This window comes from Orbicella faveolata, unplaced genomic scaffold, assembly GCF_042242905.1.
Source record: "Orbicella faveolata isolate gen_17 unplaced genomic scaffold, um_ofav_v1 contig_25, whole genome shotgun sequence".
Classification (NCBI taxonomy): Eukaryota; Metazoa; Cnidaria; class Anthozoa; order Scleractinia; family Merulinidae; genus Orbicella; species Orbicella faveolata.
The window spans coordinates 21,708,472-21,718,450 of record NW_028301553.1 but is presented as its reverse complement, the minus strand read 5'-3'; the positions used below and the strand labels follow the sequence as shown (position 1 = coordinate 21,718,450).

Genomic DNA, 9,979 nt, shown 5'->3' with positions numbered 1-9,979 from the left:
AGTCTTCTTTCTCCTTTCTAACGTCAATATTCAGGCGAAATCTCATTTTGCCATTTTTCAAGTTCTCTTGTTTCTTCGTGGTACTTTTTGTTTCCAATTTGTTTGCTTTGAATATAAAACAGTTTGAGGAACAACTCAGCGTTGTTCAAATAATATATCAAACACGAAAGACCGTGTTTGACCACATCTCCAAACACCGACAAGAGAGTTGAAAATACGACGCGCAGCGGAGTATTTTTGACGAACTTCGAGGTGTTTGGAAATGTGGTCAAACACTGTCTTGAGTGTTTGATATATCTCCTCAATCGAAACTAACACGAAGGAGAAAACAGGGAAATTAAATCATGAAAGTCTATGCTAATTAAGATCAGGTATCCAAACACCGTCACGGTCATGATTTCCTTTGTTTAAACTTGATGAATTATTAATGAGTTTAAGAATTTGCATTTTGTTTGCACATCGTAACGCGACTATCTTTAAAACAGGGAATGGGGAATGGGCTGGGTCCGGGGGGGTACTCCCTTATATGGGCTATATAGGTATGTGCGGCCCTAAAAAGTATGGTTTTTTGGCTGTTTTTGTCATAAATAGGGCATCGATTTTAGCTGATTTTGGCCATTTTGGTCATAAATAGGGTATGGTTTTTGCACTCTAGCCTTGATATGGGTATGCTTTTAAAATAAATACATGCCCTTCACAAATTATTTTTACAGTAATTTAACATTGGTCTGAACTAGGGAACTTATTATAACGCAGGTCTGAAACAGGGTTTTGATTTAAGGGTTAGGTCATAAATAAGGTTTCGAATTTTTGGTCAGGTCATAAATAGGGTAGGGAATATCGCAGATTTTGGTTATAAATAGGGTAAGGGTTTTGGGAAGCGGGCCGCACACCCCCACCCGATTTTTCTGGCAGTACACCCCCGGGGGGCTGGGCATTCTTTAAAATGGGGAATCTTTAAAAGCGGGAATCTTTAAAAGGGGGAATTGACCAGAACTGTCGAGTGCTGTATTATTACCGGATGCGATATACAATGTGTACAGTAGTAGTGATCTTTCGTTGATTGACATTTTGAAATCGAATGAGTGAGATGACACGATTGTTATGCAAGACCTTTTGGAGAGATCGGTTCGAGGGAATGTAATAGCGAATTGTTAAAGAATGAAAGTGGAATTATACGAGCAGCGAGTATTGAGTGTACCTTCCAATTTGGTACATTAGTGGTGCCGGGACCAGGATACAATTACGTGGGAGAGGAGTTCAGCGGAAACAAGATCGCAATCAAACAATAGAGGAATAAATCGTGGCGTGGTGCGGTCGCTCGACTAAATCAACATGGAAAACTGGGAAGGTCTCAGCGAGGAGGAGAGAAAATTCGAAAGGGATATCAAAAAGGAAACCGACAAGCTTGATTACTATCTGGGAGATATAGAAAAATTGATTGAAAGCGGCGATTTTAAAGAAATGGCAATCGTGTACAAGAGAACAGATGAAATACTGGATCGACTCAATGACTTCGTGTCTCAAATGCCAGAACTGAATTTGGAACGAGATGTTTACACTTCAAGAGAAGTACGACAATGGAAAAAGGATACCTAGGCGAAATACTCCCCTTTCGTCGACAAAAGAGAGAGCTTGTTGAAGATACTGGAGAAGAGGAAGAAACAGAAGGCCCAACAGACCGAGAGTAAAACCTTGGAGTTGAAATTTGAGAAGGAAAGGCAATATCAACAAGAAATGCATGAAAAACAACGTCAGATGTGAGAGGAATATTTCGACGCGGAACTCGAACTCACCCAAAAGAAATTGAAAATGGAGAACAACGCTCGGGCTACAACAGCGAAATTACCGAAGCTTAGGATCACTCCTTTCAAAGGAACACCTACCGACTGGGTCAGATTTGAAAATATGTTCGTGACGCAAGTTCATAGCAAACCGATCAGTGCAGAAGAGAAATTTGGTTACCTGCTCGAGATGGTAACCCCTGCTGTACGTGGAAAAAATTGGAAATCTAAAACTCGGCGAAATCGGTTACAAAACAACGGGGGAAAGGCTGGAGACAGAGTACGGCCAAAACAAGTTGGTGGTAAGCGCTCACGTGCAAGAAATTGTAAATCTTCCAAGTGTTAAAGGAACCCATTTCCTTAGAATTCAGGAATTTTACGAAATTCTCAGCAAGAACTACGACGCATTGGTTACGATGGGTGAAGCCGACATGCTGCGAGGGTTTGTGATCTCCACACTAAACAAATTACCGCACGTGAAACCAGACCTCGCACGGACTAACGATAATTGGGAGAATTGGGGAATGGAGGATCTGGCGAAACACTTACAAGGATGGCTGAAGAGAAACAGGATGGAAGAACAGCCTGGAACTATTCGAGAAAACCAGAAGAAGGAGAGACACTGGTACACTGCAAAGGGAGATGACAAATCACCACCATATCAAACTAAGGCCACACCCATCTGCCTATACTGCAAACAAGGTCACTGGGGAGACCATTGTGAAACGTACAAGACACTGGAGAGCAGAAGGAAATTTCTGGCGGATAATCGATTGTGCTACAATTGCGGAAGGTCGGGGCACATTGGTCATCATTGTCGAAGCCGTGGCTGTTTTAAATGCAAACGGAGGCACCACACGAGCATTTGTAACAGAGATGAGCACCCTCTACTCATTGTGTATACGCCGTCAGCCGAGGAGACACTCCCAGCTACAATCCCCGTTAAGATCAATGGAACAGCACTGTGGGCTTACCTTGACACAGGATCGGGAAGGAACTTCATCTCACTGGACGCAGTCAGAAAGCTAAAGCTAAACCCAGTACGTCATGTAACCCGGCGAATAGTTACGTTGAGTGGAACACAGAAACAGTCCATGCCTAGTTTCGACCTAAACATAGATTCAGTGGATGGACAGGCGAGAGAGCGGATCGAGGTCACTGGAGCTAACATGGCAGACTTCACCACCATGCGGAGACCAGACCTAAGCACTCTAAAATGGAAATTCGATCACACAAAGGACAAGCGTTTCTATAAGAACCCTGGAGATGACTACACAATCCATATGATACTAGGAGACAGTGCCTACTGCCGAATTAAAACAGAAGATGTTTTCAAAGGGAAGCCTGGGAAGCTCATAGTTTAAGGGACCACCTTCGGCTGGATCATTATTCATGGCGGTGATCGCGTCACAGATGGCTGCCTGTTCACCAGAGAAACGAGTGATTATGAACGGTTGTATAGTCTAGACGTATTAGGAGTAGAAGACCGAGTTTGTAGAAAGGCAAATGGAAGATACGAAATCAACGTTCCCTGGATTCCAGAACAGAAATTGGCGGAGACAAACGAAACGCAAAGCAGACAGCGACTACGGAGACTCTTTGGATGCCTAACAAGGATTCAAGAGTTTGTAACCTACACTTCGCTGACGGTGAACCAACAGCTGAAAACCCAGACCCAACTTTACAACTTGGTCACAACAAGAAAACGAGAGCCTCCAAACGCCCACCACCAACGCCAAGGGATAACTCTCTTATAGTAAGATCCAGAAAACGAGCTAAGCAAGATACATGTAGCGATGAAATACCAGTACCTGTTCTTGACCACTCAGTCGACAACCCGGCTTGTGATGGTGCTGAGCTCCTAGACGCTGAGCCTTCTACTTCTATCAGTGTAAGTGTTGACATAGACAGAGCATCCGTAATTCATGACCATTGCTATGTCTATGGATAGTATGAAATTAATAAAATTCGAATTTTTGCATGAACACATCTTGCTTGAAAAGCAGGCAAGAAAAAGATGAAAAACTCATGGAAATTTCGGAGAAAATACATGAGCTAAGTGAAAAAGTGAAGTTGCTAGAAGTTCAACTTGTGGCCAAACAGGATGGGGGATTGAAGCATTCAGATCTGAAAAATAACCAGATTGTACGTATTTTTTCAATTCACTGAAGTCAATCACATTATCTGGAGTTTTTGAAGCGTTTCATCGCTTAACGGCATGTCCTGTTGGTTTCCACTAGTTAATCAAAGTATACGAGCACACATTTAACCTTCTGCGCGTTCGTTTGGCACCAAGCTCTTTGCTTCAGAGATATATTATTATTAAAAAACCCACCAAGGAACCCCAGGTTTACCTGAAACAAATACATGTTAAATGATACGCAATGTAAACGTTTTTAGAAAGTCAAAGTTAACGTCATATTTCCATAGCGCACTTTGCACTTGAAAGGAGGGTCTTCCTTGTAAATATTGTTCACAAGTTTACCTACGACTTGAAGTTTGCAACTTCCGCTAAATAGCATAAGATCACAGAAACCACGAGCAGTAAAAAGCCATTAAATGGGGACTTTATAAAATCAATTGGGGTGAACTACCAAATTGGTTAAAATTTACGAAAATATTTTTACGTCCACAAGTTTGCCCATTGTGAGACTTGCAACTTCTGCCCAAAAGCAGAACTTCACAGAAACCGTGAGTTTAACTCAGTGGCGAAGGATAGTACAGAGTGTGATTGCGCAACTCATGCGACTTTTGTTAGGCAGTTCGATTCCGTCTCTAATTATGTCATGTCGCATGATCATGATACTTTCAGTTTCTCCCAACTTTCGCACAGAAGTTATTTTTCCCTTTGGTTAACTCTTGACGTGATCTTTTATTTCGTTGTGTTTTCTTTTACGCCCCGTTTGTTGCAAGCTTACTAACCTTACACAAGCAGGCCGGTTCTTTTATTTTTATTTTAAGCTCGTGTTACATGATACTTTTATTTCCAAGGACATGTAAGTTGATCGTCGGTTTCCTTGAGGTTGCCTGTTTACCGAGTTAGGATTTCGAGTTGGATTTCGCGTTGGATTTCGAGTTGCATTTCGAGTTGGATTTTCGAGTTGGATTTTCGAATTGGATTTTCGAGTTGGATTTTCGAGTTAAATTTTCTAGCGGGATTCTTTTGGCGGGATTTCCAATAAAATTTTTAGTGGTCTGATGATTTAAATGGTTGACAGGCCAAACACGACTTCTATTGGTCAAGATAGAGCTAGCCAATGGCGTAATGTACTTTTCAATCCTTATTTGTTTGAAGCTCGACCTCGTTAGTTTTTGTTTTTTTAACGGCATTTTTTCTAGATTTCTAGGCACTCGATGGCTAATCAGTGACATCAGTGTAAAATGGGGTTGAGAAGCCTACACGACTCTTACGGTTAGTGACATTTGTAGCGGAGCTCCGGCGGCCAAAAGGGCCGTCAAGCGGAGCCCCATACTCACATGGGAAAGAAAAGGTAACCCATGAATGGATTTTCTCATGGTTTTCATGGCCAGCGGTATTGCTCGTGGCGCGTACGCACGACGACGACGGCGGCGGCAGAGTCGCCCAACATGGCGGCCATACTCCAGCTAATAGGTTGACAGAGAAATGCACCCTCGGTTTGTGGCTCCCTTGAAATCCTTGAAATCTTGGCTCTATTTTCATCATCACACCATCTTACACCTCAATCTGCTAATGTAATCCTATTTCGGGCTGAAACTATAAAATCGCTTGCAGTTTACCTCACATACATGTACATGTTGGATTGTTTTCATTGATAACAACATTCCAAAAAATAACTAAAAAATAACTCCGCTTTTAGGCTTGGCTAAATCTATATATTACATTTGCCGTTCTCTGTTCGGTCAAACCGGCGACGTTTCTGTTGCTTCACTCGTGTTTATGAAGGGCACTTCATGTTGTGTTATAAGGAGGAATTTAGGTAGAGTTAAGCCGTAAGACAGTGCTATAGCAAAAGTTTTAGAGGTCATAGGTCTGCATGATTTCTGCTCCTATCTGCATGTCGCTTCGTCGAATTTGACACCACTGTAATTTACCATGTGTTTATGCCTTTTTTAGGTTCATTTATATTGCAAGATATGTTTTTAAGAGCCACTGCCTGTAAATATGGAGAATCCGACGACAGGTCGGAAAATTCGGATTTTCTTTTATTGCGTCAAAAAGACCCTTTTGGTGAAGTATTTTCAGAAATATACTTTCAAAGTTCCAGCGACTTCACATTTTTGTGAAATCTAGGAAAGTTCGAAATACCGCTCAGTCAACCAAGGTGGCCGATGGAATTTATGCAAAATTGTACATTTTCAACAGACCAGTACAGAAAGAAGGGAACTTGCCCGGATTTCATATTCACACAGTTTATCATTTACACTTTGATCATTCCTCTGACATAAAAGTCATCTTGAAGTAAATATGTCTTGTCTACTTCTTGGCCGTTTGAAAAATACAACTATGGCAATTTAATTTACATGTAAAATTTCAACTGAGTTTAGAGGGTCATAAGTCTTCTAGTATACGAATCTCTCAACAAATAAAAGGTTCTAAAGGAAGAGCTATGCTATAGGTATACCATATCTAAATGGCTAGTTTGGCCGGTAAAAATTAAGCGCGCTAGACGAAAAACTATAAAGGGTATTTTGACCAATTGCGCCTTTTTTTGGACGAGTGAGCAAGAACTTCGATTTCGCAGTCATCTTTATGAACATGATTCGACGTGCTTCATTACAAAAATTATTCGTAGACATCGTGTATTGTAGACTTAAGCAATACTTTAACTAATACCTCAGAATAAGCCTTGGTTATAGATGACACAGTCCTCTAGAAATAAGCCGGCGCCGAAGCAGACGATTTTGGCAAAATGTCGGCCCTCAAGGTGGAACGGTAGTCCTGCATTCAAAACTTGAGCACCTTTGGCGAATAAATGGAGCAAAAGGCATCGCTACTTCTTCCTTGGTTTTATAAGTTCTCACTTTTTATTTTAAAAAAAGGGGAACCAAACCCGACTGCAACGATTAAAAGAACGTTTGCTCGGAACGAAACGCAAGTGTTTATTTAACGTTTGTGTACACAAGATGAATATGCAAATTATTCTCCTTGTCACGGTGTCACGCCATGCAATTCACCACGACAACATATCTAACAACGCTGGCTGACCAGTCACAGTTTTAAACCGCTGCATTTGAGCTTTTCCCCCTACATTGTTTTAGACAAAGATACATAGGGAAAATGGCCAAAAAGGAAGTAGCGAACGTTTCTCGGTTTTATCTGTCAAATTTACGGCGATTTTGGATTGCGAAACTCCCGTTTATGACTTTATGAGTCTTTATGGCCCGTCACAAGAGTCACGTCGTCTTCTCACATAGATTTCTACAGGACTTTGCCATCTATAACCAAGGCCATTGATTAGGAATGATTTAAATTATTGCTTACATGTGTGATACAAAATGCCAAAGAATAATTTGTGTGATGAAAACATGTCGAATTATGCTCATAAAGATGACTGCGAAATCGAAGTTCTTGCTCACTTGTCCAAAAAAAGGCGCAATTGGTCAAAATACCCTTTTTATTTTTTCCTCTAGCGCACTTAATTTTTACGGGCCAAACTAGCCATTTAGATATGGTATACCTATAGCATAGCTCTTCCTTTAGAACCTTTTATTTGTTGAGAGATTCGTATACTAGAAGACTTATGACCCTCTAAAATCAGTTGAAATTTTACATGTAAATTAAATTGCCATAGTTGTATTTTTCAAACGGCCAAGAAGTAGACAAAACATATTTACTTCAAGATGACTTTTAGCTCAGAGGAATGATCAAAGTGTAAATGACAAACTGTGTGACTATGAAATCCAGGTAAGTTCACTTCTTTCTGTACTGGCCTGTTGAAAATGTGCAATTTTGAATAAATTCCATCGGCCATCTTGGTTAACTGAGCGGTATTTCTAACTTTCCTAGATTTCACAAAAATGTGAAGTCGCTGGAACTTTGAAAGTATATTTCTGAAAATACTTCACCAAAAGGGTCTTTTTGACGCAATAAAAGAAAATCCGAATTTTCCGACCTGTCGTCGGATTCTCCATATTTACAGGCAGTGGCTCTTTAAAAAGCTCAAGTTGCAACTGCCAATACCCGCCGACGCTTCTAGATACTGAAAAATAGCGCATGTCGAGCTACATTCGTCTGGGGTAGGCTTCTTAATATTGACTTAACGAAAAATTTTCATCGAGGGGAAAAACTGAATATTTGTCCTTGAACAAGAACCTTTAAGAAACTTCAGACTCTCCAGAATTAATGCCAAGTCTTACTAGCAGTCTTGCATTCCTAACGTCAACTTTAGGGTTAATGTTGTGTGTAAAAATTACGCTCAAAGATTAGAGTTGTAAACAAAAGATGACAAAAATGTGAGGAAGTAGGGTCGACTAGGCAAATTTGTCATCTGCTCTTGGGGGAATTTAATAGCCATTTAGTTCAGAAATGTTTTCAGTGAAAATTGAGCTCCAAATTAAAAGGACAAAGCATGATGACTCAAAGTAAACTTACAACACCGCGGAAACTGATATTTTCATACTGAAGTGACATCTCAGGGAAACATGTTATTAATACGCACAAATAATGCTTAATTATCGTTCATTCAATTATCTATAAGCTAAAAGCTTGTTCGAACGCAGACGTGCAAGCAGAAGATAAAAGAAGGCCGTGATTTAGAATTAGAAAAACCTATTTATCCAATGAAATTTTAAAACAAAGCTATAAAATTGACATTGGGAATACAAGAATGTTGTTAGTCTTAGCTGGACACTATCACGGTTGTACTGTTTCTTAAAATTGCTATCGTAAGCCAAAATTTCCAGTTGTTCTCGCGCGACAAAATTTTCTGATTAAAGAAGCCTACTCTAGACAAATGCAGCTGCGCATACGCTGTTTTCATGTTCAATACGTGCAGGCACGTTTTGGTGACTGTAAACTGAACTTCATTAAGGCTAATGTCTGTACAGGAAAATTACGATCAACGAACACAGTTGTTAACAGAAGGCCTTGATTTAGGGTGTACTAGGAAAGCTTATCATCTGCTTCTAAAGGAATCATTGTTTCGCTTCGGAAATCAGCTCTTTTTTGATTGAAATTGAGCTCCAAGACGACGAAACGTGACCATTGAAACAGCTTAACATAAACGAAAAGAAAGGTTGTCAAATTATAATTACATTTCAAGCTAATACGATAATTATTGCGCAAATATTGGTATCGAAATATTGCTTCATTATCGTTCATTGTTCTTGAAGTCACTCTTCTAACTATTCTTCCGATCCGATGTAGTCCAAATCTTCTCAGCAGCTTAACTTCCTGTGGAGAACTGAATCTTGTCTGTTGCTTTGCCTTGATTTAAGTAGGCCTAATAATGAAATTGTTGACTACGAAATTGACAGCTGTATGTAAATTTGAAAAGTCATATTATTGAAGCTCAAGTTGCATTTGCCAATACCTGTCGACGCTTCTAGAGACTGAAAAATAGCGCATGCCCAGCTACATTTGTCTCGGGTAGGCTTCTTAATATTGACTTAACGAAAAATGTTCATCGAGCAGGAAAAACTGAAAATTTGTTCTTATGCCCAAAGATTAGAGTTGTAAACAAAAGATGACAAAAAAGTGAGGAAGCAGGGTCGACTAGGCCAATTTGTCATTTGCTCTTAGGGGAATTTAATAGCCTTTTAGTTCAGAAATGTTTTCAGTGAAAATTGAGCTTCAAACTAAAAGAACAAAACATGACAATTAAAAATAAATTTAAAATACTGCGAAAACTGATATTTTCACATTTTAAAAAAGTGACATCTCGGGCAAACATGTTATCAATTGTTATCAAATTGGTGTCCAAATAGTGTTTTATTATCGTTCATTCAATTGTCTCTAAGCTAAAAGCCCTTTCAATTACATACGTGCTAACTATAGATGAAAAAGAATGCAATTGAAAAAACTTCTATATAAACTAAATTTAAATAATTCTAAAAACGTATGATTGTTAGTCTTAGCTTAACACTGATACGTTTCTTAAAATTTCTCTCATGAACAAACTACGTGCAGTTACGTCTTAGCAACATGTAAACTGATACATTTTTCAATGATGTGATGTTCGACAATTACAAAATTAAGGAGGCTCTTAGAGCGC

General features: G+C 39.6%; 1 pseudogene; it reads left to right on the top strand.

Annotated features, from left to right (window-relative positions):
* The first annotated feature begins 2,200 nt into the window (after positions 1-2,200).
* Positions 2,201-3,541, top strand: LOC149109448 (uncharacterized; annotated as a pseudogene).
* Positions 3,542-9,979: the final 6,438 nt, after the last annotated feature.